The 27,046-nt window shown below is 47.8% G+C and overlaps 1 long non-coding RNA gene across 2 annotated transcripts in view; it reads right to left on the bottom strand.

Annotated features, from left to right (window-relative positions):
• Window positions 1–26,542, bottom strand: part of LOC142310372 (uncharacterized) — a 64,927-nt gene extending 38,385 nt beyond the window's left edge. For both annotated transcript variants that reach the window (XR_012754143.1, XR_012754142.1), the window contains exons 1-2: window positions 26,147–26,542; window positions 21,719–21,881 (exon numbers count right to left, since the gene is read on the bottom strand). This is a non-coding gene — a long non-coding RNA (uncharacterized LOC142310372). The remainder of the gene's footprint in view (window positions 1–21,718; window positions 21,882–26,146) is intronic.
• Window positions 26,543–27,046: the final 504 nt, after the last annotated feature.

Raw genomic sequence — 27,046 nt, forward strand, 5'->3', positions numbered from 1 at the left:
GCCGCTGTTTTGTCTTAATGGCCCAATTAACAATCCTAAGGTCACGTGTCCAGTCCTCCTGCATATCTGTATAATATGTTTCTCATTCTATGACTTTTCAGCAGAAATCACAGAATTGCTACATTTGCTGCTGAACCACTGCAGGATTTTAGATCTGTTATCTTGTTTAGTGCACAAATACAATAGTTACATAGTTCTCAGAATGTCCAGAAATGAAGAACGGAAACTATGCTGAGAATTCAGTCAATATTCTAAAACTGGCAAATTTCCAGAACCAAACATATCCGTGGACACAGAGAGGGTCTCTCCAAGAAATACACAAAATGCCAGTTATTGCCCATGCCATTGCTGTTTCCAATCCATCTAAATCTAACATTAATTAACATTGGGGGTATGCATACTTTTGCAACTGTTATTTTTTTATTATTTCCTCAATGCTTGTAAAATTAAAACTCAAGGGAACTTTTTTTAAAAAAAAAATTCGACCTGCACAATAAAGTGTACAGATCTTATGCAAAGCTATGTGTCCCCATGGTTACAGACTACAAACTGACCCTGTCTGTAGTCTGATCCTGAAGTTATGTTATTACTTTTTCTTCTACAAGCCAGGTCCTTGAAGGCTGGGTCCATTACTGTGATGACAACCTCCAAGACATTTAGCTTGGCTCAGAAGGCAGGATGCCACCTCTAATTTTAGGTAGTTGTTGTCCACACCGCTATGGTGGAGTTCACCACCATCTTTTTGGTATTGTAGTCTGCTGCAAAGTATCATATCTTTATACAGCATGTAGCAAGGTCCATTAATGTAGGCCTTGTAAATTAGGGTCTCCATTACTGTGTGGTGCACGTCTATTGTACTGGGAAGCCTGCCTAATCTAATAGTATGGGCATCATCAATAGGCTGTAAGCCATACCTCCCAACAGTCCCGGATACAGCGGGACAGCCCCGATTTTATACGTCAGTCCCGTTCTCACGCCTGGGAGCTCTGTATCCCGCAGTGCAGTGAGACGCAGCTGCCACTCCCCCGCATTCTGCCGACCACGCCCCCTCCGGATGCCTGCCACACTCTCTGGATGCCTTCCTTGGCATCTATCCTGATGGCCACGCCCCTTTGCGGTCGTACACGCCCCCTCTCTATGCTGGACACACACACTCCTCGGATGCCCTCCTTGTCCCCTCCTGCTGCTCTCGAAGCTGGCCACGCCCCTCCGGCCTGCCCCCTCTACCCAGGATGCTCACATGTGACCTACTCATCTGCACAGCAGCTGCTTCAAAACCATCAGATCTGCAACTGAGGTAAGTGCACCAGCAGCAGGGAGAGTGCTGTGTGCCTGCAGGAGGGAGAGTGCTGTGTGCCTGCAGGAGGGAGAGAGCAGTGTGCTTGCATCAGGGAGAGAGCAGTGTGCTTTCAGGAGGGAGAGAGCAGTGTGCTTGCAGCAGGGAGAGAGCAGTGTGCTTGCAGCAGGGAGAGTGCAGAGTGCCTGCAGGAGGGAGAGAGCAGTGTGCTTGTATCAGGGAGAGAGCAGTGTGCTTGCAGCAGGGAGAGAGCACTGTGCTTGCAGGAGGGAGAGTGCAGAGTGCCTGCAGGAGGGAGAGAGCAGTGTGCCTGCAGGAGGGAGAGAGCAGTGTGCTTGCAGCAGGGAGAGAGCAGTGTGCTTGCAGGAGGGAGAGAGCATTGTGCTTGCAGGAGGGAGAGAGCAGTGTGCTTGCAGGAGGGAGAGAGCAGTGTGCCTGCAGGAGGGAGAGAGCAGTGTTCTTGCAGGAGGGAGAAAGCAGTGTGCCTGCAGGAGGGAGAGAGCAGTGTGCTTGCAGCAGGGAGAGAGCAGTGTGCTTGCAGGAGGGAGAGAGCAGTGTGCTTGCAGGAGGGAGAGAGCAGTGTGCCTGCAGGAGGGAGAGAGCAGTGTGCTTGCAGGAGGGAGAGAGCAGTGTGCTTGCATCAGGGAGAGAGCAGTGTGCTTGCAGGAGGGAGAGTGCAGAGTGCCTGCAGGAGGGAGAGAGCAGTGTGCTTGCAGCAGGGAGAGAGCAGTGTGCTTGCAGGAGGGAGAGTGCAGAGTGCCTGCAGGAGGGAAAGAGCAGTGTGCTTGCAGAAGGGAGAGAGCAGTGTGCTTGCAGGAGGAAGAGAGCAGTGTGCTTGTAGCAGGGAGAGAGCAGTGTGCTTGCAGCAGGGAGAGAGCAGTGTGCTTGCAGGAGGGAGAGAGCAGTGTGCTTGCAGGAGGGAGAGAGCAGTGTGCTTGCAGGAGGGAGAGAGCAGTGTGCTTCCAGGAGGGAGAGAGCAGTGTGCCTGCAGCAGGGAGAGAGCAGTGTGCTTGCAGCAGGGAGAGAGCAGTGTGCCTGCAGGAGGGAGAGAGCAGTGTGCCTGCAGGAGGGAGAGAGCAGTGTGCCTGCAGGAGGGAGCGAGCAGTGTGCCTGCAGGAGGCAAAGAGCAGTGTGCCTGCAGGATGGAGCAGCAGTGTGCCTGCAGGAGGGAAGAGCAGTGTGCCTGCAGGAGTGGAGAGCAGTGTGCCTGCAGGATGGGGGAGTAGTGTGCCTGCAGGATGGGGGAGCAGTGTGCCTGCAGGAGGGAAGAGCAGTGTGCCTGCAGGAGTGGAGAGCAGTGTGCCTGCAGGATGGGGGAGCAGTGTGCCTGCAGGATGGAAGAGCAGTGTGCCTGCAGGAGGGGACAGCAGTGTGCCTGCAGGAGGGAGAGAGCAGTATGCGTGCAGCAGGGAGAGTGCTGTGTGCCTGCAGGAGGGAGAGTGCTGTGTGCCTGCAGGAGGGAGAGAGCAGTGTGCTTGCATCAGGGAGAGAGCAGTGTGCTTGCAGGAGGGAGAGAGCAGTGTGCTTGCAGCAGGGAGAGAGCAGTGTGCTTGCAGCAGGAAGAGAGCAGTGTGCCTGCAGGAGGGGGCAGCAGTGTGCCTGCGGGAGGGGGCAGCAGTGTGCCTGCAGGAGGGAGAGAGCAGTGTGCCTGCAGGATGGGGGAGCAGTGTGCCTGCAGGAGGGGGCAGCAGTGTGCCTGCAGGAGGGGGCAGCAGTGTGCCTGCAGGAGGGGGCAGCAGTGTGCCTGCAGGAGGGGGAAGCAGTGTGCCTGCAGGAGGGGGCAGCAGTGTGCCTGCAGGAAGGGGGAGCAGGGGAGAGTCCAGCACTTGTCTTCTCAGGTCCCCCCTGTGCCTGCAATAGAAAAAGGCACCCTCCAGTGCTGCCAGCTTGGGCCCTCAGCGTCTTCCACCGCTGCCAGCCTGTGCGCTAAGCATCCCTAGGGCCAGTATGTATACCCCACAGGCCACCACTGTCAGTATGTAGGCTCCACAGGCCCCAGTAATGTGTATACAGTTAGGTCCAGAAATATTTGGACAGTGACACAATTTTCGCGAGTTGGGCTCTGCATGCCACCACATTGGATTTGAAATGAAACCTCTACAACAGAATTCAAGTGCAGATTGTAACGTTTAATTTGAAGGTTTGAACAAAAATATCTGATAGAAATTGTAGGAATTGTACACATTTCTTTACAAACACTCCACATTTTAGGAGGTCAAAAGTAATTGGACAAATAAACCAAACCCAAACAAAATATTTTTATTTTCAATATTTTGTTGCGAATCCTTTGGAGGCAATCACTGCCTTAAGTCTGGAACCCATGGACATCACCAAACGCTGGGTTTCCTCCTTCTTAATGCTTTTCCAGGGCTTTACAGCCGCAGACTTCAGGTCTTGCTTGTTTGTGGGTCTTTCCGTCTTAAGTGTGGATTTGAGCAAGTGAAATGCATGCTCAATTGGGTTAAGATCTGATGATTGACTTGGCCATTGCAGAATTTTCCACTTTTTTGCACTCATGAACTCCTGGGTAGCTTTGGCTGTATGCTTGGGGTCATTGTCCATCTGTACTATGAAGCGCCGTCCGATCAACTTTGCGGCATTTGGCTGAATCTGGGCTGAAAGTATATCCCGGTACACTTCAGAATTCATCCGGCTACTCTTGTCTCCTGTTATGTCATCAATAAACACAAGTGACCCAGTGCCATTGAAAGCCATGCATGCCCATGCCATCACGTTGCCTCCACCATGTTTTACAGAGGATGTGGTGTGCCTTGGATCATGTGCCGTTCCCTTTCTTCTCCAAACTTTTTTCTTCCCATCCTTCTGGTACAGGTTGATCTTTGTCTCATCTGTCCATAGAATACTTTTCCAGAACTGAGCTGGCTTCATGAGGTGTTTTTCAGCAAATTTAATTCTGGCCTGTCTATTTTTGGAATTGACTTAGAGACAGATACACCTACTTCACTGAGAGTGTTCTGGACTTCAGTTGATGTTGTGAACGGGTTCTTCTTCACCAAAGAAAGTATGCGGCGATCATCCACCACTGTTGTCATCCGTGGACGCCCAGGCCTTTTTGAGTTCCCAAGCTCACCAGTCAATTCCTTTTTTCTCAGAATGTACCCGACTGTTGATTTTGCTACTCCAAGCATGTCTGCTATCTCTCTGATGGATTTTTTCTTTTTCTTCAGCCTCAGGATGTTCTGCTTCACCTCAATTGAGAGTTCCTTAGACCGCATGTTGTCTGGTCACAGCAACAGCTTCCAAATGCAAAACCACACACCTGTAATCAACCCCAGACCTTTTAACTACTTCATTGATTACAGGTTAACGAGGGAGACGCCTTCAGAGTTAATTGCAGCCCTTAGAGTCCCTTGTCCAATTACTTTTGGTCCCTTGAAAAAGAGGAGGCTATGCATTACAGAGCTATGATTCCTAAACCCTTTCTCCGATTTGGATGTGAAAACTCTCATATTGCAGCTGGGAGTGTGCACTTTCAGCCCATATTATATATATAATTGTATTTCTGAACATGTTTTTGTAAACAGCTAAAATAACAAAACTTGTGTCACTGTCCAAATATTTCTGGACCTAACTGTATATAGGAAATCATTGCAATGCAGACAATTCGTTCCACAACTTGTTAAATGTCCCATCCTGGTCCCTTGTTGTGCCATTCCACACCTGCACAAACTCACACACACGCACATATTATATGCTCACCTTACCTTCTGTTACATCGCCGGCCTGCTGGAACTTGCTGTTCGCTAGCATGGGCTGTGTATCGGGTAACCATGATGACGAGGGAGGAACTTCCGCATCCAGAGCGCTGACGTCAAAGGCAGGAGCCTCTGATTGGTCAGCGCGCTGCGTTTGAGTAGCGTCTGACAGCGGAAGTTCCTGCTTCGTCGCCGATAGTTACCGATACACAGCCTGGAGCGGCGAACTACAGGACCCAGGAGGCCGGCGATGGAACGGAAGGTACACATATTATGCTTACCTTACCTTCCGTTCCATCGCCGGCCTCCTGGGTCTTGTAGTTCGCCGCAAGGATTCCTTCCTCGTTGCGATGCATCGGCGAACTACAACTATGTGCGCACGTTGTGTTTTTTCCCGCATTAACGCTGCGTTTTGAACTGCAGCATTTCAGTGCCAAATTGCATGTGTTCTGCTTCCCCAGCAAAGTATATGAGAAGTCCGAAAATTCAATGTGCACGCTGCATTTGTAAACGCAGCGTTTTGGATGCCAAAAATCGCTGCGGAAATAAAAGCAGCATGTCACTTCTTTTGTGCGTTGTAGCTGCGTTCTCCACCCATTGAAATCAATGATATGGGTCAAAACGCAACCAAAATGCACTTGGACTGCATTTTTGTTGCGTTCCGCATGCTTTTTTGACAAACAAAACGCAGGTCTTTTCAGTCTCTCTCTGTCAATGTCGGTCGGTCTCTTTCTCTGTCAGTTGGTCGCTCTGTCTGTCACTCTCTGTCCGTCGGTCGGTCTCTCTCTCTGTCTCTCTCTCTCTTTCTGTCTCTCTGTCCGTCGGTCAGTCTCTCCCCCTCTCTCATACTCACCGATCACGGGCGAAGCGCTGCACGGCTGTCACACTGCTCTGGCGGCTTTTCCTCTTTTGAAAATGCCGGCCGCTCATTATTCCATCTCATATTCCCTTCTTTCCCCACCCACCGGCGCCCAAGATTGGTTGCAGTTAGACACACCCCCACACTAAGTGACAGCTGTGTCACTGCAACCAATCACAGCCACCGGTGGGCGGGTCTATATCATGCAGTAAAATAAATAAATAAATCTTAAAAAAACTGTCCCCCCCAATTTTGATACCAGCCAGGGTAAAGCCACATGGGGGAAGGCTGGTATTCTCAGGATGGGGAGCTTCACGTTATGGGGAGCCCCCCAGCCTAACAATATCAGCCAGCAGCCGCCCGGAATTGCCACATCCATTAGATGCGACAGTTCTGTCTACATGTGTGAACGGCGCCCTATACATTTCAATTGGGTGCAATTTTAATACTAAGCAATCAACCCCTCCATGGAGTGGCAGTGTGTGAGTGGTTGCTCTGTCAATGTTTGGCACCTGTTGCCCCCATGTTTATTGAGGGATTTTGCTACATCCTGTGAGTGCATTTGTTTCTGTGGCCTGAGCAAGTAAACATTGTTGCTCTTTTTGGCTGTGAATTTTTTTGCAGCAAACTCACCTCTGCTAACTCTTCTATATCACTGTGGTAGCACCTGAATATTGAACTTACTGCAAACACAGCTCTACATTGCTGAGTCAATTGTAGTTCCTCACCACTATGTCCACCTTACTACTTTATGTCTTACAGATCTGCTTTGCTGCTGCTTCAACTCTACTTGATCGATTCCTGTGGTTCCAGTTCTGCTGTCTCTGCTGCTATCCTCCCACAACAATTTCTATTGATCCAACTGGATCACCCTGCCGCACCAACACACCACTGCCATCAATGTGTCCTGCATAACAGCTGTTCCTGCAGAGAGGGACTTCGAGGAGCCATAACAGCTGCTCCTCCAGACCAGTACTTTGAGGATCTATAACAGCTGCTCCTCCCAGCAAGGACTTCGAGGATCCAAAACAGCAGCTCCTCCAGAGCGGGACTCCGAGGATTCATAACAGCTGCTCCTCTGGACCAAGACTTTGAGGATTCAAAACAGCTTCTCCTCCAGACCAGGACTTTGAGAATCCATAACTGCAGTTCTTCTGGACCAGGACGTTGAGGATCCATAACAGCTGGTCCTCCAGAAAGGGACTTCAATGATCCTTAACAGCTGCTCCTCTGGACTGGGACTTTGAGGATCCATAACAGCTGCTCCTCCGGACAAGACCTCAAGGATCCATATCAGCAACTCCTCTGGACCGGGACTTCAAGGATCCATAACAGCTGCTCCTCAGCACAGGAACTTTGAGGATCCATAACAGCTGCATCTCCGAACTGGTACTTTGAGGATCCATAACAGCTGCTCCTCCGAACCAAGATTTTGAGGATCCATAACAGCTGCTCCTCCAGAAAAGGACTTTGAGGATCCATAACAGTGGCTCCTCTGGACCGGGACTTTGAGGATCTGTCGCGGGCGGGGAGGGGACGCTGCGCTCACCACGCTCGGGTCCGGCACTACTGCTGCTTCGCTTGCTGCTCGGTGGCTCAAGCGGTGGGCCGGATCCGGGGACTCAAGCGGCGCTTCTCGCCCGTGAGAGAAAAGGGGAATGGTTTTGGGGATTTATTGTCCGTGATGCCACCCACGGTTGTGGTGAGGTTGTGACACCACCGCTGCTCTGGACGGGGATCCCGGGAGCGATGACAGGGAGCAGCTTGGATGTTGTTTTTCCCCTCCGTGGGTAGGGGAGTTGGTTGACCCGGGGCCCGGTGAGGGAGGAATGGCAGGCGGGTTACGGGTCCAGGTGAGGTGCAGGGTCGCGGGGGCAGCGCGGTGCCGCACGGCACGGTGGTACTCACTCAGCCAATGATGAATGCAAAGTCTCCGGTTAAACAAACGGCTGGATGGACGGGTCCCACAGACGGCTGCGGTGGTTCTTCTCCCGGTAGGTTGGCGGTGACTGCCTTTCCCTGCACCTGTGTTATGTTCTTGGTTCTGGTGGCTTCCCACCGGTAACCCGCTCCCCAGCTTGGATGGAGGCTGAGGGAGCCCCTTTTGCCCGCAGGCTCTGGCCCTGGGAACTGTAGCCTTGGCGGTGACTGTATTTCCCTTCACGGTTTGAGCGGTTTCCTTCAATCAGGTCTTGACTGCTGGGAAACCCCGGAGGTTCCCTTCGCTAACGGATTTGACCGGTTTTACGGCGACTCCAAGCCTGGTTGGGGTCCGTAGGCCCTGCCGAATGGTGCTTGCTTCTCTTCGCTCCCCGATCCGGTACCGGCGGGCCACCGCCCGTCCCCGGTCCTTACGGTTCACGTCAATCAGCCCCTCCTGCAGACGGTCACCACCGTCTGCCAACCTTGCTGTATATGCCCGGGCCACGCACCCGGACACGGTCAGTCTGCTCCGCTACCCCTTCACTCCTCAACTCCTCAAAATGAACTCACTCCTCTCCTTCCTTTTCCCGCCTCCAGGACTGTGAACTCATCAGTGGGTGAGGCCAACTGCCTGGCTCCACCCCCTGGTGTGGACATCAGCCCCTGGAGGATTTTTCTCTGACCTTGATGTGCCTAGCCGGGGTGTGGGGTGTGTTGTTGCAGTACCTGTGACGTCCTGGCTTGTTCAGGGCGCCACAGATCCATAACAGCTGCTCCTCTGGACCAAGACTTAGAGGGTCCATAATAGTTACTTCTCTCGACCAAGACTTCAAGGATCCATAACATCTGCTCCTCCAGACTGGGACTTTGAGGATCAGCTATAATAATAATAATAATAATCTATATATATAATTGCCTTATTCTGTCTGTCTGTCTGTCTGTCTTGCTCCAAAATTGTGTCCCGTGACATGTCCTTACGGTGACAAACAGCGGATTGGCCGCTGGCCTCGCCATGGCCGCCGCCCCCCCGCACGGATTGGCTGCTTGCCTCGCCTCGGCTCCTCCCCCCGCACGGATTGGCCGCTCGCCTCGCCTCGGGTCCGCCCCCCCGCACGGATTGGCCATGTCCTTACGGTGACAAACAGTGGATTGGCCGCTGGGCTCGCCATGGCCCCGCCCCCCCGCACGGATTGGCCGCTCGGCTTCAAGGATTCGCCATGGCCCCGCCCCCGCACGGTTTGGCCGCTCGCCTCGGCTCCTCCCCCCGCACGGATTGGCCGCTCTCCTCGCCTCGGCTCCGCCCCCCGCACGGATTGGCCGCTCGCCCAGGCTCCGCCCCCCACACGGAATGGCTTCTCGCTCCGAGGTGAGCGCATCAAGGTCCTGCAGCAGCGGAACACACACACACGCACACACATAAGAACAGGCACACACACACATCAGATCACACTCACTCTCACACACACATCTGATCGCATCCACGTCCTGCAGCGGCGGAACACACACACGCACACACATAAGAACAGACACACACACACATCAGATCACACTCACTCTCACACACACCTCACACACACATCAGATCGCATCCACATACTTACAACATCCCGTGATATCGCTTGCTTCTCGGCGGCGATACTGTGCAGTGATCTTCCAGGACCTGCCGGAGGATCACATGGCCGGAAGCATGTGGTATCTCCGGATGTTGTGATTGTGTCAGTGCGTATGTGCGATATCGTCAGTGTGTGTGTGAGTGTATGCGATCGGATGTGTGTGAGTGTGTGTGTGTGAGTGTATGCGATCGGATGTGTGTGTGTGTGAGTGTATGCGATCGGATGTGTGTGAGTGTGTGTGTGTGAGTGTATGCGATCGGATCTGTGAGTGTCGGCAGAGGAGCACGGCGTGCAGCACAGCTGCTGGGACCGCCCACCGGTGGGCACAGGGAGAAGTGGGGTGTGTGTGTGAGTGTATGCGATCAGATGTGTGCATGTTTAATGTCTGATGTGTAACTGTGTAGCACGATGGGGAGTGCGCAGCATGGGGGATGGAGCACGATTGGGAGTGTGCAGTATGAGGGATGGAGCACGATAGGGGGTGCGCAGCATGGGGGATGGAGCACGATGGGGAGTGCGCAGCATGGGTGATGGAGCACGTTTGGGAGTGCGCAGCATGGGGGATGGAGCACGATGGGGAGTGCGCAGCATGGGGGATGGAGCATGATGGGGAGTGCGCAGCATGGGGGATGGAGCACGATGGGGGGTGCGCAGCATGGGGGATGGAGCACGATGGGGAGTGCGCAGCATGGGGAATGGAGCACGATGGGGAGTGCGCAGCATGGGGGATGGAGCACGATGGGGAGTGCGCAGCATGGGGGATGGAGCACGTTTGGGAGTGCGCAGCATGGGGGATGGAGCACGATGGGGAATGCGCAGCATGGGGGATGCAGCACAGTGGGGAGTAGGGATGGAGCATGATGGGGAGTGCGCAGCATGGGGGATGGAGCACGATGGGGAGTGCGCAGCATGGGGGATGGAGCACGATGGGGGGTGCGCAGCATGGGGGATGGAGCACGATGGGGAGTGCGCAGCATGGGGGATGGAGCACGATGGGGAGTGCGCAGCATGGGGGATGGAGCACGATGGGGAGTGCGCAGCATGGGGGATGGAGCATGATGGGGAGTGCGCAGCATGAGGGGTGGAGCATGTTTGGGAGTGCACAGCATGGGGGATGGAGCACGATGGGGAATGCGCAGCATGGGGGATGGAGCACGATGGGGGGTGCGCAGCATGGGGGATGGAGCACAATGGGGGGTGCACACCTCCCCCCAAAACACACACACACACACTGCCACACACGCACTGCACAACACACCACACACACACTGGGAACCACAAACACTGTACCTACACAGACACCCACACACACAACGCCGCACACACACAACACCCAACACACAAACACCGCGGCACACACAAATATACGCACATATCGCACAACACACACATTGCACAAAACAAACCTCCCCCAAAACACACACACACACACACACCCCACACCCACACAAACCGTGCAACACTCATCCACAATGATAAAGACACACAGCGCTCCACAAATAACGACACACAACGCAACACACAAACAACACCGCTCTCACCCCCCGCCACACCCAGACAACACCCAGAACATGTACAGCGCCCTACACAAACACTTGGTAACTACACACAACAACATCTATATATATATATATATATATATATATATATAACAAAAATCATACATTAACTACACAATACGTAAATTCTAGAATACCCGATGCGTAGAATCGGGCCACCTTCTAGTATTATAATAATCAGCTAGTACAATTGTTTCAAACAAAACAATAAGTAATGCACTCAACCTCCATGTATGCACGCTCAGCACACAAGACTTCATGGCTGAACAAAAGCATATTCAAGACCATGTCAAGTTTGCGCAACATCAAGACTGTGAACTACTGGGAGAAAATAGGTGAACATGTTCAAAACTTATTTCACACTCTGTGTATATGTGTATATACTGTATATATACAGTGGGAATAATAAGTATGCATTTTACTGCTGGTTGTGCATGTTTTCCCACCCTCAAAGAATTGAGAGATCTTTAATTTTAATCCTAGGTACACTTCATCTGTGCCAGAATAAAAAACAATCCAGAAAATCAGATTGTATAATTTTTAAATAATTAATTCACATTTTATTGCATTAAATAATTGTTTTATCACCAATCAGCCAGCAACAATTCTGGCTCTCACAGACCTGTTAATTTTTTCTTTAAGAAACCCTCCTACTCGGCACTCATTACCTGTATTAATTGCACATGTTTGAAACTATTACCTGTATAAAAGACACCTGTCCACGCACACACAAACAATCACACAATCACACTTCAACTTCTCCACCATGGCCAAGACCAAAAAGCTGTCTAAGAACACCAGGGACAAAATTGTAGACCTGTACACGGCTGGGATGGGCTACAGGACAATAGGCAAGCAGCTTGGTGAGAAGGCAACATCTCTTGAGGAAATTATTAAAAAATGGAAGAAACACAAGATGGCTGTCAATCTTACTCGGTCTTGGACTCCATGCACAATCTCGCCTAGTGGAGTATGGATGATTCTGAGAAACATCAGGAATCAGCCCAGAACTATATGGGGAGACCTGATCAATGACTTGAAGAGAACTGGGACCACAGTCTCATTGATGACCATTAGTAACACACTATACCGTCATGGAATAAGTTCGCCAATTGCTGCATCGTATCATCAGGTCATATATGAGACCTGGGGTGGGATACTCGACACACTGTGCTCTGGGAGAAGTTTAGGGAGAGTTGATATAGGAGGGAGAACTTATATTAAAGCAGGGTTTGTACACTTGACCAGCCAAGGCAAAGCAGACATCTGGGGGCTGGTATTATCAGTCAGGAAATGTCTGGTTATTTAGCCCTTCCCAACCTAAATATATCAGTCCATATCTGCCCCAAAATTGGCGCGTCACATTAGATGTGCCAATTCTGGCACTTTGTTCGACTCTTCACGATTAACCTGGTGAGGTGGCAATCGAGGTAATTTTTTTATGGGGTTGATGACAGCTGTGTAATGTGAGCTGGCATCAAGCCCAGGGGTTAGTAATGGAGAGGCATCTATCAGACACCCTCATTACTAACACAGTAATCCCCCCCAAAAAATCTGTGTACCATCGGTGTGTTATACGTGTTTAACATTGAAAGCATAAGAGAAGCTTTGTAATTTAATTTTCTATATCTATACCAGAAAAAAAAGGATGACAACGTTTTTAAAAACGTATGGAAGATAAAAATAAACAGACATGGTCAAAACGATGCTTTTTTCTTGCATTCCCACATACAGCCAAATAGGTAGCCATATTGACAAGTCCTATTAGGATGGTGATGATTTTTCTGCGGTCGCCCACATCAGATCTCAGAGAACCGTTAAGTGTTTATTGAGCGTTGTGGTTCATTGGAAGGTAGAGCTGTTATTAGCTGAGAGATGAGCATCATGATTGATTGTTGTATGGAGCCATGTCCGTGCCAAAACTACTATAAGTACAAGAACAATGGGGTGATGACAAGAAAACGGTAAACAGTAAAGTGCTCTTCCGTGTGTCTCGCTAAGAAAACCTGGACACCTGGCACGCAGAAACATGGGAGACCGAAAGGTTAAATTTACTAAAGATGTCATCTAATTGTACCCTAAAAGTAAAAAAAAACTTTTTTTACCCGAAAATTCCAATTCCTTCTCATCTTGTCAGCTCCAACACAATGGTCAGAGGACAACATTTCTGCCAAAGTCAATTGTTTATTTTCCCCCCGAGGGCTCACAGATTGCCCCTCTGACAAGGCGGATAAGACGGGCTACTTGCATCAAATATTTCCTCTGTTGCATTAAAGGGATTTTAATATTGTATCAGATAAAATAGAACATAAAGTGCACATAAAAAACTACCATAGTATCTACATAATAGTCCCAAACCATACACACATAGCAGTGCTCACGTCTAATAGTGCCACCATATAATGTCTACAATAATACAGCTCATGCTAAGGCAAAAGATGGAGAAACCATATAAAATCACAATAATGGGCACATAAAAAACATTCCCCTCCTCTATATAGCGCTGTCTAATAATATCACTAAACAATTTATAAAGTAATATGGTCATTAATATGACTCAAAATGCAGCGCAATAATACTACTCATATAGCTCCTCAGTAATACCACCGCATACTGGTAAGTAATAGTACATACAATGTCTACATAGAAGTACCACACTACCTCCATAATAGCCCCAAACAGTTCACACATAGCACTGTCTATTTAAAGAGGTGGTCCAGACTATTTTTTCTACTATGTACCTAAAACCTAACAAAAGGAATTACCTGCCTGTTGTACCCGGTGCTGGCAAAGAGTGGCTATTGACTGTTCCTGACGGAGATTGAAGGGTTATTCCCATCTCCAAGATCCTATCCTTATATGTTTTAAGGGGCACTTTGCACACTACGACATCGCAAGTTGATGCTGCAATGCCGAGCGCGATAGTCCCCGCCCCCGTCGCAGCTGCGATATCTTGTGATAGCTGCCGTAGCGAACATTATCGCTACGGCAGCTTCACATGCACTCATCTGCCCTGCAACATCGCTCTGGCCGGCGACCCGCCTCCTTCCTAAGGAAGTAAATGTCTCCAATTAGAATGTCTCCAATTAGAAATGTATTGTAGTATAGTTCCACTGATTAGCTATGTCTCTTACCTCATGTTCAGGGCATTGCAGCTTAGGTATCCATGGTTACAACCACTAGCGACTAACACAGTCACTATATGCGTGGTTGTATCCATGGATACCTAAGCTGCAAATGCGACATCGCTCTGGCCGGCGAACCACCTCCTTCCTAAGGAAGCGAGTCGTGCGGCGTCATAGCGATGTCATAAGGCAGGCAGCCAATAGAAGCGGAGGGGCGGAGATGAGCGGGACGTAAACATCCCACCCACCTCCTTCCTTCCGCATAGCCGGCCGGGACGCAGGTTGGAGATGTTCCTCGCTCCTGCGGCTTCACACACAGCGATGTGTGCTGTCACAGGAACGAGGAACAACATCGTAACATCGGTCTTTCCCGATTCATGGAAATGACCGAGGCTACACTGATGATATGATTACGACGCTTTTGTGCTCGTTAATTGTATCAAAAATGCTTTACACACTACGATGTCGAAAGCGACGCCGGATGTGCGTCACTTTCAATTTGACCTCACCGACATCGCAGCTGCGATGTCGTAGTGTGCAAAGTACCCCTTACAGTTAGTGCTCTAACAGATATAAAGTTTCGAGTCGGACACAGGTCTGGTGACCACGTGCTGGAGATGGTTGACCCCTTTATCCACCCTACAATCCAGCCCTGTTGATTTATGCTTCTAGTTTGATTCCTCCAGTTGCACCGTGGTGTTCTGTAGCCAAGTGTCGCCATCTTTCCTTCCATTTGTAGAACTTATATAAGACTGGTGAATGCGTTATCAATATTTGCTCTGTAATCTGATTAATCCTCTTGAAACTGCGCAATGTCATCATGGATCTTATGCTAAGTAATGAGCAGCCGCGTTACCTTTTGCTGGTGCAAACCAAGGAAGTTCCATTTCCAAGTGCAGCTTAGACCCTGTTTACCTAAATGTGTTTACTGTTGACCCAAGCGGACGCAAAGCCAATTTTCCGATTGGATTTATGTACAGTCAACATGTATATGCTCTTATCTTCATTTCACCTACCCAAAACAGAGCAGGACTCAGAATATTAACCCTCAACTGATGCAGAATCACAATTTATAAGATTAAAGCTTCATGCACACAACAGTATAAAAAATCAGTCCTATTCTCATCCAGATGAGTGGGACAGTTTTTTCTCACTTTCCATCCGTATGCTGTCCATGTACCGTCCATATACAATCCGTTTTTTCCTCATCTCAGCAGCTACCATCTTTCCCTCAAAATAAGACAGGGTCTTATATTATTTTTTACTCCGAAACAGGGCTTATTTTCAGGGGATGTCTTCTTTTTTATTATTGATATACTGAGTTACTTTAAGCCCCAGAAAATTTGTAGTTGCATCCCGGACAGTTAAATGTATGTTAATGGAAAATGAATATTCACCCCTTCCCCTGCACATCCCTCTATGCCGGCATCAGTGATTGGATGCATGAGACTACCATATTACTCACCTGTTAATGCAAATTGAATATTCATCCCTTCTTCCGCCCACCCCTTTGTGTTGGCGTCAGTGATTGGGTGCAGTTAGACTGCCGTATTACTTGCCCATTAATACAAAATGAGTATTCACCCCTTCCCCCCACACACATTCCTGTTACAGAATTTCAATGTATCCGTAAAAATTGGCTGCTATATGGTGGTATCCATTTTTTTTGCGCACCAAAAGACTTAAATGGGTGAGTCTCATCTCATTTCAGAGTAAAATTGCTACATGCTGCTATTTTTTTTTCCTCACAACATATCGGTGTGAGAAAATAATAGAAAAGCTCAACTGCACTGCCCCATTGAATAACATAAGTCACTGTGCATCATGATAGTACTCGTCCCCATGTTATTGTATGGAGACATATGTCTAATTATTTTCTCAGATGGTTTTGATCCTAGGAAAAAATTGCAGCATGCATAATTTGCCTCCGAAAATTGAATGGCACTTGCCTATTCAACTCTATGGGTCTATCGAAAAAAATCGGATCATACTTGGATGACATCTAAATGTGGTCAAAATTTCACTGACATTATAGAGAAGGTGGAGAAACGTTTTTTCTTCGCCCCACATCTGAGAAAATTGGATCATACATCAATTAGCATAATTGAACCAATTTTCTTGCATGTGGAGTATACAGTCATGTGACCAGAGCCTAAAGCCCACTTTACACGCTACGATATCGTTACCAATATCACTAGTGGGCGTACCCGCCCCCGTCGGTTCTGCGTCACAGGCAAATCGCTGTCCATGGCGCACAACATCGCTTACACCCGTCACACGGACTTACCTTCCCTGCGACGTCGCTGTGGCCGGCGAACCGCCTCCTTTCTAAGGGGGCGGTTCGTGCGGCATCACAGCGACGTCACACGACGGCCGTCCAATAGCAGATGAGGGGTGGAGAAGAGCGGCCGGAACATGCCGCCCACATCCTTCCTTCTTCATTACCAGTGGACGCAGGTAAGGAGATGTTCGTCGTTCCTGCGGTGTCACACATAGCGATGTGTGGTGCCGCAGAAACGAGGAATAACCTGCGGCATGTCCCACCAACGATATTATGAAAAGGAGCGATGTGTCAACGATCAACGATTTTTGACGTTTTTGCGATTGTTGATCATTGCTCCTTGGTGTCACACGCTGTGATGTCGCTAATGACGTCGGATGTGCGTCACTAACGACGTGACCCCGACGATATATCGTTAGCGATGTCGCAGCGTGTAAAGCACCCTTAAGAGTGCATTCACATTACATCTTTTTTGGATGTTTTTTGAGCCACTTCTGTACCTCAACTTTCTTACTGACATTCTCCATTTCCTAACTTGTTTTCATGCACTAGTACTGCATTTAGGATTTTGTGGTTTTCCACTCCAACTTAGTTTAGTTCTCACTTATGTTTTTCCTATATCCTTAAGGCTATGTGCACACATAGTTTTTTGGGGAGGTTTTGGAGAACAAACTAAACAGAAACTGAGCTGAAACTTTCCAAATCCTCCTCCAAGTTTCAAAACTGCTCAAAACCTTGGAGGTTCTGCTCAGTTTCTGCTCCAAAAATTCCACAAAAAGTCTCCATGTGCACACAGCCTTAAGGGTGCTTTACACGCTGCGACATCGCTAACGATATATCGTCGGGGTCACGTCGTTAGTGACGCACATCCGGCGTCGTTAGCGACATCGCAGCGTGTGACACCAAGGAGCGACGATCAACGATCGCAAAAACGTCAAAAATCATTGATCATTGACACATCGCTCCTTTTCATAATATCGTTGGTGGGGCATGCCGCTCGTTGTTCCTCGTTTCTGCGGCATCACACATCGCTATGTGTGACACCGCAGGAACCACGAACATCTCCTTACCTGCGTCCACCGGCAATGAGGAAGGAAACAGGTGGGCGGCATGTTCCGGCCGCTCATCTCCACCCCTCCTCTGCTATTGGACGGATGTCGTGTGACATCGCTGTGACGCCGCATGAACCGCCCCCTTAGAAAGGAGGCGGTTCGCCGGCCACAGCGACGTCGCAGGGAAGGTAAGTCCGTGTGATGGGTGTAAGCGATGTTGTGCGCCACGGGCAGCGATTTGCCCGTGATGCACAACCGACGGGGCAGGTACGCTCGCTAGCAATATCGTTAACAATATCGCAGTGTGTAAAGTGGGCTTTAGAGTTACATTGTATAACCAAGAGACCACCTAATATGTTAGCTTGGCCCCACATTAGTTCAGCACATGTTGGGAGGAGAAAAAGTTAAATTCAACTTGGCCGATCCTTTATTATTAAAGGAGATAAGTTGCTTCTGGCAGCGATTTACACCACTATCCATATTGAAATTACATGCACGTAAGCCAGAACGAGCGTGCATGTCTATACTGATTTTGATAATAATTGCTGCCGGAGGAACAAGCTCAACCAAAAGTTATTCAAAATGTGTGGCCATCCTCAGCCTAAAGGGTATTTTACACGCTGCGATATCGGTACCGATATCGCTAGCGAGTGTACCCGCCCTCGTCGGTTGTGCATCACGGACAAATCAATGCCCGTGGCGCACAACATCGCTAACACCCGTCACACGGACTTACCTGCCCTGCGACGTCGCTGTGACCGGCGAACCGCTTCCTTTCTAAGGGGGCGGTTCGTGCGGTGTCACAGCGACGTCACACGGCAGCCGTCCAATAGCAGAGGAGGGGCAGAGATGAGCGACTGGAACATGCCGCCCACCTCCTTCCTTCCTCATTGCTGGAGAACGGAGGTAAGGAGATGTTCGTCACTCCTGCAGTGTCACACATAGCGATGCGTGATGCCGCAGGAACGAGGAACAATATCGCTACTGACCGGACAACGATTTTTCTTAAATAAACGACCTCTCACAGACAAACGATTTTTGCCTCTTATGTGATCGTTTACGGTCGCTCCAGCCTGTCACACGCTGCGATGTCGCTAACGACGCCGGATGTGCGTCACAAACACCGTGACCCCGACGATATATCGTTAGCGATGTCGCAGCGTGTAAATGGCCCTTTAGTTAAGTTGAGGCCGTAAGCTTATTAACTTATCTGCAGAATTGTGCAACGTGGTGGTGGAATCACAGCCTTGTTCAACCTGACCCAACGACACTACTATGAGACATCCAGAGTTAGCAGCCAGCACTTGCTCCTTTTTTACTTGGTTTCATCATCATTACCCAAAAAATTGGTACCCAAGACTCAAACCAAAGTTATAGACAACAGATATTTGATTAGTCTTCTATTCTATAAAGTTGTTTCACCACTGGCCATCCAATTTCTATAATATCAGTTATGTTGACTTAAATGATATATTCTCAATTCTTATACTACTTGTATCTAAGGAGGATGTGTCCTTCATCTTCTACTAACATCTAAGCTAAGGTTTTCCATTCATGCAGCAGTATCCTAAAGGACCTATCCTGCCCAGGGTGGGGTTGTCCTCTCATGCCAAACCAACCTCAACCCGGTAGACCAGTGTCAGGAGTAGGACAGTAACCTGTCAATGCTGATATTTTTTAACACTTTTAGTATTCTCCAAAAATATTTTGAATGGAATGCTCATTTTAGACCCAACCTTTGCCAATTATTAGACTTAGCAGCTTTTACTTTCTCCTGAGATGTTCCAGAACTCTGTCATGTTGTCTCTTCCTTGTTTTTCAGGTTTGAGATGTACTTACTGACTGGAACACCGAAATTGTTTTGCCAACAAGCAGTTAGTCATTTTTATAATGACACGGTGGGAGAAGAACATTGATATTTCTCCTGGGGAGACTCAACATTGTAATTTGCTACTGAAAGGTCAAAATGTTTCCAGCAGCCATTTTATTCAGCTGGGATAAGCAGGAGAGTTAAGACATTTAAAATGTATGTGTACAAAAATATGTTTTCATCATTCTTCTCCTAAGCTTGAACTAGGGATCCATGAGATCCAAAGATTTTTACTTTTGTTTGTCTGACAATTTGTTACAATGTGACTGTAGGATTGTGGGGAACGAGGGGCTCTTATACTGTCCCTCATGCTAGGGGACCTTAGGATATCCCTATCCTCAGGGTCACCCCTAATGGTGGAGGTGCCTGAGTCTCATGCCTTTTTCTACTCCTGACCAGGCCTAATCAGTTCCCCACTAGGGGCAGGAGTGTGATTTAAACACAGATTAAGACAAACAGGGAAAACAGAAACTCAGACACACTGCAAACTCTCGGGAACAAACAGTAAGAGACTGAAGATAAAAGCAAGAGAAGCAGGGTATCAACAAAAGGATAGCAAGGGTTAACCCACAACCCTTTACAACAAAAATGCACACCAACCACCAGTAAGTCCATATCAAACCCCTCTCTAGACCAGTATAGACGGCACTGATGGAAATGTCCAGCCAGTATATATAGGAAGGAAGTGAATATGACTGGGTCCCCCACAGCATGTGACTAAAGGAGATTAATAAGCAGGCCAGCAGAGATTAAGGGTACCTTCACACTTAGCGATGCAGCAGCGATCCGACCAGCGATCTGACCTGGTCAGGATCGCTGCTGCATCCCTACATGGTCGCTGGTGAGCTGTCAAACAGGCAGATCTCACCAGCGACCAGTGAACAGCCCCCAGGCAGCAGCGACGTGCAAGCGACGCTGCGTTTGCACGGAGCCGCCGTCTGGAAGCTGCGGAGACTGGTAACTAAGGTAAACATCGGGTATGGTTACCCGATGTTTACATTAGTTACCAGCGCACACCGCTTAGCTGTGTGTGCAGGGAGCAGGGAGCCGCGCACACTGAGCGCTGGCTCCTTGCTCTCCTAGCTACAGTACACATCGGGTTAATTAACCCGATGTGTAATGCAGCTACATGTGCAGAGAGCAGGGAGCCGCGCACACTGCTTAGCGCTGGCTCCTTGCTCTCCTAGCTGCTGTACACATCGGGTTAATTAACCCGATGTGTACAGCAGCTACATGTGCAGAGAGCCGGAGTCGGCAGCACAGGCAGCGTGAGAGCTGCAGAGGCTGGTAACTAAGGTAAATATCGGGTAACCACCTTGGTTACCCGATGTTTATCTTGGTTACAAGCTTACCTCAGCTGTCAGACGCCGGCTCCTGCTCCCTGCTCGCTTCATTTGTCGCTCTCTCGCTGTCACACACAGCGATCTGTGTGTCACAGCGGGAGAGCGCCTTTGAAGAAAATGAACCAGGGCTGTGTGTAACGAGCAGCGATCTCGCAGCAGGGACCAGATCGCTGCTCAGTGTCACACGCAGCGAGATCGCTAATGAGGTCACTGCTGCGTCATAAAAAGCGTGACTCAGCAGCGATCTCGGCAGTGAGCTCGCTGTGTGTGAAGCACCCCTTACTCTTGCTAGCCTGCTTAAGAAGTACAAGTCTGTGGGTCGACACCCGAGTCTTCCTGCACTGATCACAGACATCAGAGAAGTAAGAAGGCATAGGGGAAGAATCTGGAGTTTCCACAGAGCCTTAAGCCGTTATGACAGTCAGCATTGCTTACAAAAATCTCTTTGTGACACATAAAGGCTTGAAGGTTGTCAGAGCCGATCCTTCTCTTTGAACATCGCTGAAATATACCGTACATCCAGGAAGCCCCCAATATGAAGGTGAAACCTCCTGGGCTCCTGGTAGAGTTGACAAAGCCTCGCAAGACTATTTGCAAAACAATGATCTCTCGAATGCAAGCTGCCATCATGCAAGGCTTGTGAATCCAAAGGCACATCCAGGGAGCAGGAACATGGCATAGATAGGGCAAGTCTGCAGGAAAAGTGTGTGGAAGGTGTGAGTCTCATCTAGTGAAGGTGTAACACTTTAGTAGAGTAGATATGGATTGGATGGTCCACTCTACCGACGTAGAGTTATATGCTACTACCCCAAAAGCAGGGAAAGTTGGATGCCATCCACAGATTGCTTGGAAACGCCAATACCAGTGGTTAAAATCTATAAACTTTTATTTGTTCATGTTGAAAACCATTAACCTCAAGTTGTTACCACCCCATTTTTTCTTTCTAGATATGCCGAGCTAAGGAAACCATGTAACACGTTCCCGGAAACTTCTTCTTAAGCATTCCCTTAGTTTCGAGTAATGTTCTGACAAGACCTCACTTGATTCCCGTGTGTTAGTACACCACTGCCAGTAACTTACCTTATCTAAATAAATAGGAACAAAAGTAAAAAGTCAAAGCGCTGGCAAAACAAGCTGCACAGGAAGGAAAGCTGGGCCGGCATCAAAGCTTGTAGGGGTTCTTCTTCAGAGAAGGAGCTGATTTGGCTTGCTCCTGAGCAGTTTCTAGAAATGTTGTTCAGTACTGTAAAAAAGAAATATAAATAAACACCACTTTATGAGGAATTGAATATTTGGGGAAAGGATCCCTTATATTGAAGTTTGCCGGGTGAACAGCTTGATATTAGTCACCAAATAGGTACATGTATGCTGGGAAAACCATGAATTGTGTCCAGAGAAAAATGGCACAAAAAGCCGAAGAACTTATGGTAGAAAAATTGGATCATTGAAGAAGACACACCGTTTTTATCATTCTAAATAACGGAGCCATAGGCATTCATGGTTATTGCTTGGTGCCTGTATGAGTCCTCATGTTTTCTACAAAAATACTTAGGATATAGACTCTTGTCTGGTACAATGGGGTCAATGTGACCCCATGCAGATTGGTACAACTAGCGATTTTTCTCATGATAACAGACAAGGGTTAAGTATATCACAAAGTTTTAGTATAAGGAGAAAAAAAATCCATATGCTTCCAAGGAAAAACGCTCAAATGTATAGGTTAGACTAGTGATGATCAAATAATTTGAGATACAAATTCACAAGCTTTGCCAAATTTTGGGGGGGGATAGCTATTTAGGAAGGAAAACAACTATATTTCCACCAGCAGCATTAGAATTTCAGTCATCAGGATGGTGCCGACAGGGGTTCAGTCACCATTTTGTATATAAAAAATGCCAGCTATAACCACTCCTACCTCACTGACTGACTGCCCCTCAGCATCAGAGGAGGCTTTTAGTCAGCGTGGGGGTCACTGGACTCGATACACAGAGTGGTCACTAAACCCGCCCCTATAACCAAATCTTGAATGCTGTTGGGGGGTAAAAAGTTAATTTCCTCTCAACAGCAGGGTTCGAATTGCAGGCATAGGGCATCTTCAGATTGCTATAACCTGACATCTTAACTCTATATCTGCAGGTTAATAGCATTTTTTCACGTGAAAGTTTCCCTTTAAATACTAAATAGACATTACAGATAGTGTGTGACAGCACAGAAGTGAAGAACGGCTTCCAAAGCTATGTATGTTTTGGTCACTTGGACATTAGTAAGGTTTATTATTGCATTACACAGCTTGGAAAGTGTTATATACAATGCATGTGTTTTCAGGGCAAAATGAAGCTTTGCAGTACGTCTTCCACCCCTACAATCTATTCTAAACTATGCCGCCCAACTAATCCACCTGTCCCCCTGCTACTCCCCGACCTCTCTCCTCTGCCAATCCCTTCACTGGTTTCCCATTGCCCAACAACTCCAAATCAAAACACTAACCATAACATACAAAGCCATCCACAACCTGTCTCCTCCATACATCTGTGACTTATGCCGGCGTTACATGGGACGATCTATTGTGCGATCGCACGAGCGATCGTACCCGCCCCCATCGTTTGTGCGTCACCGGCAATTAGTCGTCGTGAACCCCTACACACGTACTTACCTCCCGGGCGACCTCGCTGTGGGCGGCGAACATCCTCTTCCTGAAGGGGGAGGGACGTTCGGCGTCACAGCGACGTCACACTGCGGCCGGCCAATAGAAGCGGAGGGACGGAGATAAGCGGGACGTAACATCCCGCCCACTTCCTTCCGCATTGCGGGTGGAATGCAGGTAAGCTGTGTTCGTCGTTCCCGGGGTGTCACACGGAGCGATGTGTGCTGCCTCGGGAACGATGAACAACCGGAGCACAGAAGGAGGACCGACTTTTTAAAAATTAAACGACGTGTCAACGAGCAATGATAAGGTGAGTATTTTTGCTCGTTCACAGTCGTTCTGAGGTGTCACACAGTACAATATGTCTAATGATGCCGGATGTGCGCCACTACCGACGTGACCCCGACGACATATCGCCCGATATATCGTACCGTGTGACGCCGGCATTAGTCTCCCGATACTTACCCGCACGTAACCTTCAATCTTCACATCTCCTTCTCTACTGCCCTCTCATCTCCTTCTCTTCTGCCCTCTCATCTCCTCTTCCTACCATCACATCCAAGATTTCTCCCGTGCCTACCACATACTCTGGAAATCTCTGCCACAACATATCAGACTCTCGCCTACCTTGAAAACCTTCAAAAGGAAGCTGAAGACCCACCTTTTCTGACAAGCCTACAACCTGCCATAACCCTCAGTCTGATATGGTGCCGCACGACCATCTCTACCCCCACCTACTGTATCCTCACCTATCCCTTGTAGACTGTGAGCCCTCGCGGGCAGGGTCTTTTCTCCTCCTGTACCAGTCTGTGCCTTGAAATGTTCACGATTATTTTACTTATCTATGTATGCTCTTTTTCACAAGTAAAGTATCATAAAATAAATGGCGCTATAATAATAAATAATAATAATAATATGTGAGATTTGCGGAGAATTGATTTACTGCAAATTAAAGTTTTGAAAAAAATCTAGCAAAGATGATGATTTCAAATAAAAAAAGGTTTCTTTTAATAATATTCAATTATACCTATTTCGGCCTTTTAATGTGAAAAACTGAAGATAAAATTGCAAGTAGCTATGCAGAGGTAAAACCTTAAAAAACACGTGAAAAAAAAGTTGGTGTAAACTCTTGCCAAGGAACCATTAGTGGAGAAAAACAAGCTAAAAATAAGTGTCAGTGCCACAAATGAATCCAACACTGGTTCATCATGAATCACGCACCGCAGGATGTTATACAGAGGATTGTGCCTTACTTTTCCCTGCCTCAACCCCTGCAGATAAGTGGTTAATGGTCACCTGGCCGGCAAGCCAGGAAGGGTCTCTGAATCACGATGTGTCATGGCTGGCAGGGACACAGCTCGAGTCCGGCATCGTTACAGGTCTGTTGCAGCTTATTATGGAGAGATTTAGCCGCAACATGAATATTTGATTTATGTATCTGGTTTACGTCTCCCATATCTGCACTTGCCGACCTCGTTATTATGGGGTGGCCCACTTGTGGTTTCTATGGACGAGCCTAAACAGAAAATCCCTTTAGCTAAGTGACGTAAATTTTACAGATTTTAGAAGTGGATAAATGTACAAAACACCAAGCAAAAAGGTTTTTACTTACAAGTCCCACCCCTGCTTACTAGTTACACCCCTAAAAAATATGTCAGGGTGTCACTAACAATTCCAAAATGTCTTTATAGACACTATCATCCAGATAAAACCCTCATAAACAGCTCAACCATGATAGGGCTAGCCACTGGCAGACACAGACAGAAAAGTAGGGCCCCTGTGTAAGAACAATATATTGGCCCCTTATTGTTTGGTAGTTCATCCAAAACGCACAATTCCACCTGCTTTACAGGTAGAAATGCCCCCCCCCAACCCCTTGGGCCCCTAGCTGCACCAATGATAAGTCCACCCCTAGTGCTAGCTTCAGACGGTGACCCCCATAAGAGGTCCACATGAGAGAATTTTGCTGAAAATTGCCAAACAAGGAGTATCCCCAGGAACAGTGCCAAACAGAAGGTACCCAAGGACAACAACAGGCACATATGAGGGCCCTGATATAAATGCCAGCCAGAGATGGTTGTTGCTTTAAAAAAAAAAACAAACAACAATGTACCCAGTAACTGTGTTAGCCAAATAGTGCACCTAATAACAGTGCCGTAACAATGCCAGCCAGAGAGTGTTGCTATAAAAACTTCCAACCAAAAGGAATCTCTCCATAACCACAATGTGAACCAGAGCAGAGAGGGCACGAGTATTAGCATTAAGGCTCGTTCACATCAGCTAGCATTCAGCCGTGGTATACGCTTGTCCCTATTATGTATACCTTTTTTCATATGTAAAGCGCCATGGAATTAATTGCACTATAATAATAAGTAATAATAATGTGAGTGAACCCTTAGCCTGAGATTGATCCATTAATATTGCAGCCATGGAGCACACCACACCCATTACCAGGGCCACCTGATCTCCATGGTTGCTATCTTCTGGGAAGTAACATGAGAACTACAAGCATCTGTTTCCATATCTTGTGCTCTCCTGGCCTTGATCTAATTGAGTAGAGATCGGCAGCAGAAAAGTGCTCCTTTCAGACATGGTCAATAACTGCAACACAGATTTTGCATGTGCTGTGGAGGATCCCAGAGCAAAGACCATTTTTTCAAGAAATTCCTGCACAATCCAGGAGGGTTCATAAATATTATAAAATATATTATATCTCCTAACTACTAATACACCCAGAGATTAACAATACATTTTCTGGAACCTGAAAAAACTCATTTGATTGTACACTTGGAATTTCATAATATGATTTTATGAAACCCAAGAATGGTTACTGACCCAACCTTATTAAGTAGAGCGAAGCTTACCTCATCCACCTTTGTATTAGTCCATGGCAGATCGAAAAATGCAACTGCACATTATCCTTTGTCGTTCCAAAAGAAAAACTTTTCCTACAAATTCCAATAATTCAGTGCACTCGGTGAATTCCTTGGTAGAATTGTTGCTCGTACATGATGCTTCCTTGGAAATGGGCATGAGAAATTGACCATGCTTTGGAATGATCGAATATTTCTCCTTGGCCCAAATGATTTTACCCTTTGATGTTCCTTCCAATAACAAAAACATTTGGTGGAAAAAAAGTCCCTTTTTTTGAACTCCAGTAATTTTTTAGCCTATTTTATAAACACGGCTTGGTTTCTTGATAAGGGACCATTGGAATAAGACATTGACCATCCTTCAGAACGATGTGACAGCTTACCCAGATTCCCACAGAGTGAGAAGAAAAAGCCAGAGACTTGAGATCTTATATAGTGCATTGTGCCTTGTCTTAGTGCCCCTATTTCATAAGACAACATTATATAGAGCGAGACCTGGGAGAAGATGTGTACTATTAACAAGTGGCCAAGGATATCTTTTCTTAAGCTTCATTCATAAGAGCAAGACGCTAGGAAACAACATGACAATTGTTCTCTACCTTCTCACCTCTCTATAGGCCACTGATCTTACCACTTTTTCTTTATTCCTAAACCATAAAAAAATAACTTAGCTAGTCTCCAAGTATCTTCAGTCAAGTGCTTACAAGACGTGTTTTATTTTTCTTTTCTTAATTTTGGATGGCGCACTCTTTTTGGCTGCAAAACGTAAAATTCCCGGGGCCTTGTTGTATTCCCAGACATTGTAGAAGAAGTAGACGGGAACTATTAAGTGAGATGAGAGAGGGGGAGAGGTCATCAATGTCTTGCCCGCACCCGGGGAACAATGGGCCT

This window comes from Anomaloglossus baeobatrachus, chromosome 5 (genome assembly GCF_048569485.1).
Source record: "Anomaloglossus baeobatrachus isolate aAnoBae1 chromosome 5, aAnoBae1.hap1, whole genome shotgun sequence".
NCBI lineage: Eukaryota > Metazoa > Chordata > Amphibia > Anura > Aromobatidae > Anomaloglossus > Anomaloglossus baeobatrachus.